Genomic DNA, 9,972 nt, shown 5'->3' on the forward strand with positions numbered 1-9,972 from the left:
ATATTAGTTTTTAACCGCTCAAAATGCTTTTAATATGCATAATGTCTCCAAGACGTCTGTCGTTTGGTGAGGAATATCTTTAATTCGATTGTTCTCAAAATCCAAATTTCGTTCAGATGTTAATAAGATCGAGAATAAAATTTAATGAGTGAATTCCGCAGGAAATTCATAAAATTTGCCTGGGGACATTCATTCTGCTCTCTTTCATTTTCCAAGATTTTAATTTCCCAAAATTTTCTAATGAACTATTAGTTTTTTTGGAACTTTGACTGCGCAGATTGTAACCACGTGTAATTTCCTTTATAATTACATAAAAATGTCTTTAAAAGGCTGGGAAAAAGTTATGGACGTAGAAATTTTATGATAAAAAAAAATGTACAAAAAAAATTGATTCAAATGACAAAATTCTCCGGGAAATCGGGATTTATCATGCCAAACGATTCAAAATTTCATGAATCTTATTGCAATATTTCACCTACCTATATGATACTGAGTATAATACCTTAATATATTAACACATGATTTCAAAAACAGAAGATACAACTTTCATTTAAAAAGCTGTTGCCTGAGGGGCGGCAAAAGGTCCATATTTTAAAATAGTTAAATATGTTAATCATGAACTTTGTATCGTTGTATATCAAGATAACACAACCACTAGACCAAGTTGATATTATTGGGTTGGCATGAAGAAGTTGGGACCTACTAAGAAAATCGCAAAATTCGTGCTAAACTGAATTATTGCATACACATGATATGGTTTTAGTTGTGTGCGCTAATATAAACCTATCTTCAGAAAATCAAGGCTATCCTGATACGTCAGTTTGAGCATAAAGAACAGAATTCTATAACCACTAACACTTTTGAAAACCTTTTTTACTACAGTAGAGCAAATTCAATAACATTCTCCAGGTGGCATAATGAGAGCTGTATTTAAAACATGTCAATACCGAAGTTCCCTTATTCAATACATAAAAAATGCGTATACAAAATATATGAACCTATAAAATTACACAATTTGTTATATTCACTGATGTAAATACAGAAGTTCCCATATTCAGTACATAAATACTTATAAAAAATACATAAACCTATGCAATTACACAATTTGTTATATTCATTGCCAATTTTAACAATGCTCTCATGAAAACATTTCTAGTTAAATGTAAAACTACAACATAGTCACAACAGTAATATCAAAATATTCAAATAAAATCTAAAACCAATTCAATAGGGAGCATTTGCGAAAATCCAAAAATGAAATCATTGGTTTGTATAACATTTAGAACATTATCTTCTGTGATTAGGCAACTACAGTATAGGCAGGTGCAGTCATGCATACTTCAAGGTATTGCAACTTAAACCTCTAGGTGATGCAGAGTAAATATTGCATAAATTTCAGTGACGATAATTTGGTTAACAGGGATCATAACTACACGAATATTTCTCAAAGGAAAATTGATTAGTAAACTAAACGCTGGAAGGAGGAAATTTGATATCTAAGAAATCTAACTTCAATGCCTTGAACCTGGTGTGATCATAACCTGACTAGTAAAAATTAACGTGGAGAATAATTTACCTTCGTTTAATATGGATCATTAAGATTCAGTGTTACATGAACCTCTGATGCTTCAGGTATTTGTGATAAGAACTTTCGTAACTTAAATTTACAGTTACAATTTAGTTACTAAAAGATTCAATCCAACTGGCGCACACAATTAAAATCGTGAGAGCATTAATGTTGAAAGATCTGAGAGTTTACACATTTCCCCACATTAACAGTGACAAACGGCAAAACAGTTACAAGAAATTTGTAGACTAAACAGAACAAGAAATTTCTATGAAAACCCTTTTCGGCATCTCCAAAGAAATGCATAGCTGTTAATAATTAGAAAAGGTACTCTTAAGCTATACCCTGAATTATGCATAGCGAAATTCCTGCTGTTATTTCTCAACCTTTTTTCCACAAGAATTCCTTGCTGTATCAGTCTTGAAAACTGTCATTCTGCACGCAAACCTGGTGTGAAAATTAAGAGCATTCACAACAAACGATATGAGACGAAGCAAAGAAATGCAATAAAATAGGACATCAGAAAACGAGATGGAATGTCATATGTACAAGCTTCAGGTGACTCTGTCATAAAGTGGAATTCTGTCAAGAAAATATTAAGGAAGCCCAACAAAAGGGAAAATTACGTTGTAATATTATAATTACACAATTATTTATGATGCATGCCTGCCAAATAATCGGATAGACTGATACTATAAAAGCTTAATATTGGCTGTATAGAATATTTTTGAGAAAACATTGTTTGATTGATGCAATTTATGTGACCAGTACAATTTATGTTACTAATATTGTGAACAATACCCGTTTCAGGATGTGGATGAACAATAGTTGTTACCAAGTGGCTGTAATACCTTAACATTTCCTTAAATAAAGTACGGAAAATTAAACAAGAACTTTAAACTTGTGTGAAAGGATTTAAAGTAGAAATATGAAAATAAAGAATCTCTGAACTTAAGAGTAGTACTGATCACTCAAAACATGTCACTTGGCCTGAAAGAAAAAATGTGCTGAATACCCATAGTTTTCACACCATAAATATAAAATAATTTCAAAGTGTCTAGTCCCTCTTATTTCTTTAAGTTCAATTTGGCAATATCATTAAGAAAAAAGCTAGCGTGAAACATCCAGGTGCAAAAGTATAACAGCTTTTCAGTGTTGAAAACCAAATACTGAACAAATCAGATATCCAACTCTTAAACTTATTCTAAAAACTGACGTTAAAATTTTGGCATGCAGATTTTCTGAATGTCCAAGTCAAAAGAACTATTAGAAATTCACTTCAATAATACTTAAGTGTCTGAATCAACGTCAGTTACTAGAAACTGATTTAATCCTAAAGAGTCTAGTCATTTCATATTAAAATATAATCATCAGAATCCCACTATTAAAACTTTACCCAATAACTCTTATTTCAGAAATATAAGTCACGAAGTGGTGCCATGGTTGAAGCGGTTGAAAAGTGCTTGTTAAATGTGTTGTGGAAATTATCCAGATTTGTATCCTATCAGGAGCACAGAAGTTGGATCCTGAAAAGAATAAAACGTGAAATTTTTAGCCAATTAAAATTCTACTTGACCGTATTTTGTAAACTTGAATTTTCAGTCATTATCAACATTTACTAGGATAATTGAATAGGAGGAGTATTTTATAACGATTGTTGATTCCATGTTAGCATAAACTAGAGAGCATAATTTCTCTAAAATTTTCTTGGTATTCAAAAGCTAAGTAGTATTACCATTTTAATTGGCTTGACTACTTACAGTCTTACCAGGGCAGCAGTTGCATAGTTCTGATATGACGTCACATCTGACTTCATTATGAAGATTCTTCATTGGGGGGATACTTGAATAATACTATAGAATGGGTGCCCTTTGTTATCCAATTGACCATTGAAATTTAGTGCCTTCAACAAAGACTTCCTCCTTTCCTGGCCATTACGTAACTGTGCCTCAATGTGTCTGTAATCTACATGCTGCTTCAGAACAGGGAGGGTAGAATGGTGGTTGGTAGATCCAGTCTGCATGGTCAGTAGTATGGCTCCCTTAAGGATTTCCAAATATACTACCATTTCTACTTGAAGACGACTCAAATGTCATGAATTTCTCAGTAATGTTCTGTACCTTCATCAAACCTCTGTACTTGCTCCTCTCCTTTTGATACATGATAATCAGGTCCTACATGAAGAGAGCTTCACTATCCCCTGCCAAGCAACTCGTCACAGATAGTAGAATGAACTTGTGACATCTTTATGATATGCAAGCATTGTTAGAAATTTTAACTGCTTGAAAAACCCGGGAGTTTCTACATCTAGTTTCAAGTCTTGAGTTCTTTTCAAGCATCTTCAGTAGACAGCAAGTCAAGCTGATGATGTCCATTGTTGCAAACAAGGTGGTAGAAGGCTATCTTGATCCCTTTTATAAAGCTAGTTCGAGTTCCAGTTTGGAAAAATCTTAAGGGATTTTAACTCCTTTACTTCAAAAATTGAAAAAGCAGACTTTTGACCTTGACTTGCCATCAAAGTTCACTGTTTGCCATCAAATGTCACTGTTTGCCATTAAATCAACTTTCATCTAAAGTGACTCCGATAACTTCGTGATATTTTTTGCAACAGGAATTCACACTTCATCATTTCACGGCCACCAAAAGTTCATCAGATCGTGTGGATCTTACTGAAGAGATTTTATGTATTTTATCATTCAGATCCTCCGGTTTCAACCTAGAAAAGAAAACCATTTGATACAACAGTTCAGACTATTTCCTATTTCTAGCCTGATTTTACAATAGTGGTTTATAGAACTGTCAGGCAACGTTTTGTTCATATTTTTAGATACTGAGGTGCAAGCTGAATAATCAAAACTCTTAATTTTTTGTGTAACTTGAAAAACAAAGTCTACATGTTGAGAAAATTGGCACTTGTGACTTGCCTCTCAAGCTCACCTACTATTACATTAATTTTCCCGTTCACTAACTTCTCCTCCTGTGACAAGCCCAAGGCACACCTGTGGTAAATCTGAAGACTATATCTACCCTATTTTATGTTTCTAAGTGAATACCTCAATTTACTCAAAAGAAAATTGTCAAATCTTTCCAATGTTTTTGAAAGTATACCACTTATTACACTTGTACGTAACCTAAAGCAAGCGTAAATACTACACCCAAGCTTTTACACCATCCCTAGTATTATTCAGACCTCTTCTGGGATTTGATTATTCTGCGTTTAAATGGAATGCTTGCAGATTTATTCATTCTAATCATGGCTTGCCATCAAGATCATTATACATTAGCATTACAGATAAAAGCCCAGGGGAATGTTTAGTTTAAAAATGGGTCTGGATTTGAAAATTAACAGAAATAGACCACGTAGATGGTCTGGAAGCTGTTTTTATTTGCATGGTAACCATGGTGCACAGCGGTTATTTCACGGACAAGAATTTAACAAAATTTAAGTGGCTATTTTTACGTACCTCATGTATATCAACTTAGCAAATTCATCTCACTGAATGAACATTATTGCCTATGGCCAAGCTGTTTACATAACAGGATAATCATCTCATGAACTCGAGGATTCTGTTGTACAAAATTCAAATAATCTGATACACGAAATTTACCTAACCCGTTGAAGTATCAATAAAGCTTTTCAAAACACAGCCTTCAAATTTGTTACTTAGAACAATTGCAAATATACAGCCAATTAAGGTAACTGGATTATTCTTAGGTATTGCTAATTCCTCTGCTTCTATTTCTCGTCTAAGATTACTAATGTTTGAGCTATTCATGAGTTGCCTTCTTATGCTTAGGTTTTTATTAAGAGTTTTGTAAAAACAGATTTCAATTTCGCAGCCACCTGTTTCATTTTGTGATATGTTCTGTTTGTTTGCTTGTCTAAGATACAACTTATGAAATTTTGTGTTAATTTTCCTAGAACACAGGGGGACTATTTTCATCGGTTAGGTCACCTTTTGTTTTGGACAAGATTCTAAGTTTTGTCTGAACTAAGAAATTTTACTTTTGAAGGCATAACATATTCACTAGAGATATTTCACTTCCTTCTGCAAAGGACCCACTGCCATGGTCATAGAGCCTGTTAGCCACGTGACTTGAAACAGCATTTTTAAGAACTGTGAGCTACTGTGACCTTAATTCCAGACGCTACCTTTCTTCGGTTCAATCTCCCCACATGAAGTTAAAACTACTAGGCAAGACAGGCAAATTATATTTAAAGAATGCCCTTGAAGACGTGTAAAGTACATCTGCTGCTCTTTAAAGGTACGAGATTGCCTTTCGTTTTTGTTTATATCGCCTAGCAACAAAAACATTTTTTTGAACACTTCATTCCTTTGAAGCCGAGTCATAGCACACCGATTCTGCCATTTCCCCAACTTCAGGAGAAAGTTCCCTATTTTTTTTTTTCTAGTAGAATGAATTCTTACCTTCCAGTTATGGAGTAATACCAGTTTACCAGGAATTAAGGTCAATCACTTCTGTCAAAATTGACACACAGCCCCTTGTTTATAGATTAAAGATTCATTAAATCGTCATTCTGTTGAAGCCCTCAATTCCTTAAGTAACCAATTTTTTTCACGCAAACCACACAGAATATCTTTAATATAGTAATTCGCCAATTAATCATATATAAACTTACGTTTTCCATACTTTAAATTCAGGTGAAGTTATTAGATAACTGGAGCAAGAAGATTTTTCAGAACTTAGCAGTCAAAACCCCACTATGATCAATGACTGACAGTAGCCAAGATTAGCCTAGGCAGAAGTAGATGTCCTTAATTGCTGTCGTAATTTGGATTATGGACTTTATAGTATATAAAAATCACTCTGTCACCGACTACAGAAATCTAACTTTTGAAATTTTATCTACAATTAAGCCGGTTTTTTTAGGTGCACATAAGGCAGATTTTAAAACCAATGACAATTTGTAATTAAAACATTTCATATTCCGGAGGAATAAAAACCACTTCTATCCAATTTAGATTTAGTGGTTGAAGGTGTCTCTGCAATACATAGCATTTTCTTTAAAATCTTTAGTTCCATTGTACAACAGCAGCCAGTTTGGTATTTACCTTTTAACTTCCAGCAACAATGCCATTTCCTACTCGTCCAGGTAACTCTGCCTGCTTGAGAAACTTGGTCTGAAAAATAAAAAAAAATATCAGTTGGACTAATTGGACATCATAACCAAACTACAATAAATTTAACTCTGAATGTCAGTTTAGTTTACTGCTCCCACTCACACTCAGTGCTGGTTATGGTTATTGCAAAACCATAGTGAAAGAAAATATAATGCTTAACTCATTAGTATACTTTTCGAAATACATAATAGCTTCAAGCGCACTTCTACGATTGAGCCGAAAAACAATTTCATACGTACTCAGTAATGTAGAATTATATTACATTGTACAAAAGACTGAAAACTTTTTGGGAAAACTCCTGCACCACTATTAGTCAACTGGTATTTCATCATCTTATTTCACTCTAGCAATGCCTGGTATTACTATCTAAAAGTGCTCATAGAAGGGAAGAAGGGATCATGTCAAGATCAGCGAACCCAACATCTCCATGTCAAGAACAGCTAACCCAATGATCCCCATGAATGTCCAATCCTTCCCGGTCCGAACTCCAATTCCACATGAGGGCTAGTACTAAACACGGCGAAACGATTCATCCACACTGTTTCGCCGTGTTTAGTACTAGCCCCCGGGGCGTCAAATGTATTTCGCCTTGTTTAGTACTAACCCCTGGGGGATCAAATGTCTTGTCCCAAGGTGTTCATGTCTAGAACAGCGAACCCGATTATTCCCACGTAAAGAACAACTAACCCAATAATCTTCTTGTAAAGAATAGCGAACCCTGCAGCGAGTGGGTTCGCTAATCTTGGCATGATCCGAAAAAGTATCCATGATTTTTACGGTAGTGCAACCCACATTCGCACGAAAGCTGTGTTTAGTACGAGCCAGACGAGCTTGAATGTTGCAACAAAAGATGGCAAATATCTGACAGAATTGCGACAGTCTTTAATATGCCTTTCGTAGCAATTATAAAAATTACGAATTCCAATGTCCAGTACCGGTAAATAAAGTAAAATAATTTTCTCAAGCGCTCTTGGTTGCATTGTTGGTTATCCTGCAACCTTTTAATACAAAAATTTGGGAGTCATGGAAGTGAATTTTGTGGCCAATACCAACGGCCAATAGCTATTGAATCATTAGTGAAATTATAACCGATTAGCGGTAGTAAGGTTGACCATTTCTCCAAACTTTCCAGCAATGGACCCATACCTCTCATGCAACTGATGTTTGCAATTTCAATTCTGGCCACTGATATCCTACAACCGAGAAAGAGGCCCCGATTTAGAAATAAGGCCTTTACCAACAATGACTGACTCCGGGTTCTCGGCTCGGCAACTTTGTTCGGCTGACAATGGCAGTTCGTAGAAGGGTTGTTCATATAACTCAAGTTAACTACTTTTGTTTGAATATTCAGTAAGATTATGTATGCACGTCAAACACTTAATCCAATAGCCTTTGGTCAGCTTTCACTAAGGCCCATATTGAGCACATGTCAGTGAGCCGACGAAAAGTTAAAGTTTTAGGAATTGACATACCAGCGAATCAACCGATTTCCAAGCAGCTGTGATGAGCAACCAATGCAAGTGGCCCGTCATTACACTGGGACAAACGCCTCTAAAATAAAGCGTTGGGTATCGTTAAACAATTACTGAGCTTGCACTAACTAACTGACAAGTGTACTAACTTGAATAACCGGATTTTAGACACTAGTTGGATGCCAGAAACCCAAATTGTCTGTTACTTATATTCTAATACGTTGATCATTTTAATGTTCGAACTATGACTTAGTCTAAGCCGATACTTCAACAAACAGCACAGCGTCCTCTGAACAACAATGAAATGTCTATTAATTACCCAAATTATCAGCCTACGTCAGCTCCCAATAGTGACAACAGAAATGTTTCTCGGCATTTTTTTAAATAGTATCGGCCGAACTGATCTGTGTTGACCTTTCAAATACAGCGTCTTAAATTCCATTGATGAATCATGTACAATTAGACTTTGCCAATGGCGTCTCTTGTATACGGTTACCAAAAATAAAATATTGGAAATCATAACAGGACGCTGATTGCTAACTACTGAGAGTCTGGCGACTGTTTCACCCTAGGTCTCTAGACCCACGGCCTAATTACATACCTGGACTGTGTCTAGACCTTGGTCTCACCTACATTAGCGTTCCACGACCTCCCAAACGACTAAATTTTCTGGGAAAAAGCCCATTCCTTCAAGACAAACATTTCAACTTAGGTCAGATCTGACGGTAAATGTGATCAATTTTAAACGTTCTCATCAAATACACAACGATATGCAGGTTAAGATCTAGTGCAAGGCTTTATTGAAAATTGGCATGAATACTGAAAGTTTTCAAACCTAATAAATTACTTCATCACAAAGTAAAAATTATTCCTCTGCAATAATCCTGCATATATTACAGAGGTACAGCGATCTTCAAACAATCCGTTATAAATGCTTAATAAATATCAAACCTCGCGAGACTCAATATTTGGCTGCATGACAGCTTCGCCAGCGACTGGCTTAATCTAAAATTTCAACTTACAAATTAGAGGTGAACCATTTCACTGAAATATATTTACTAACCACACCATCAATTATACAAACTTTCAAACTTCTTAGACCGATAATACTGCCTAAATGAATTTAGCAAGCAGTTGCTGACTAGCCACCTACACAAGTACTAAAAACCCTAGACTTGCAATAATCATGAACTTCAGCATTAACCAGTTATTCAAAATTTTACATGAACCATCAACAAACCTTTAACAATACTACTGGTTATTGGGAGCACCAACTTCTAAGAGAGTTTAAAGAGCTATTGAAAAACATTCAAGTGAATATGTTTACAGTGCAAAGAATGAAAACCCCCAGCTTAAAATCCCGTTCTTAAGTCATCCTTTAATCTAGAGGAATCAGCTTCAAGCAAGCATGAACCTCTTCAGACGAAAGTAAGAGTATTTGCTCTCTCAAAATTCGATGCAATTAAATGTTCCATCATGGAAGGAAACATTTTTTTATTTGTACACAATAATGATACTGTCTTCATGAATGTTGACCATTTCCAGCATGACTATAGAGAACAGCGATCACTAGATTCAAATTACGAAATACGAACATACTCCTGTGTTTAAAATATTTTATACTAGACGGGAACTACAACTTCCCCACCTTATTTTCCAGTACTTACAAGTCTCTACGTGACAGAACTTGCTTAAAGTTAGTCGAAATTAGAGATACACAAGACCAAATAAAACATCTTTCATTAACCCCTCATTTGCTCGTGATGAAAAGTCTTAACAGTTCTCATTC

The 9,972-nt window shown here is 35.1% G+C and overlaps 1 long non-coding RNA gene across 1 annotated transcript; it reads right to left on the minus strand.

The window, feature by feature from the left end:
• On the minus strand, positions 1-9,972 carry LOC136850727 (uncharacterized). The gene is made up of 4 exons (XR_010856715.1): positions 9,851-9,972; positions 6,643-6,711; positions 3,328-4,283; positions 1-3,093 (listed from the first exon to the last, which is right to left on the minus strand). It is a non-coding gene; the product is annotated as an uncharacterized lncRNA (long non-coding RNA).

The sequence above is a fragment of the Macrobrachium rosenbergii genome, chromosome 22 (assembly GCF_040412425.1).
Source record: "Macrobrachium rosenbergii isolate ZJJX-2024 chromosome 22, ASM4041242v1, whole genome shotgun sequence".
Lineage (NCBI taxonomy): Eukaryota > Metazoa > Arthropoda > Malacostraca > Decapoda > Palaemonidae > Macrobrachium > Macrobrachium rosenbergii.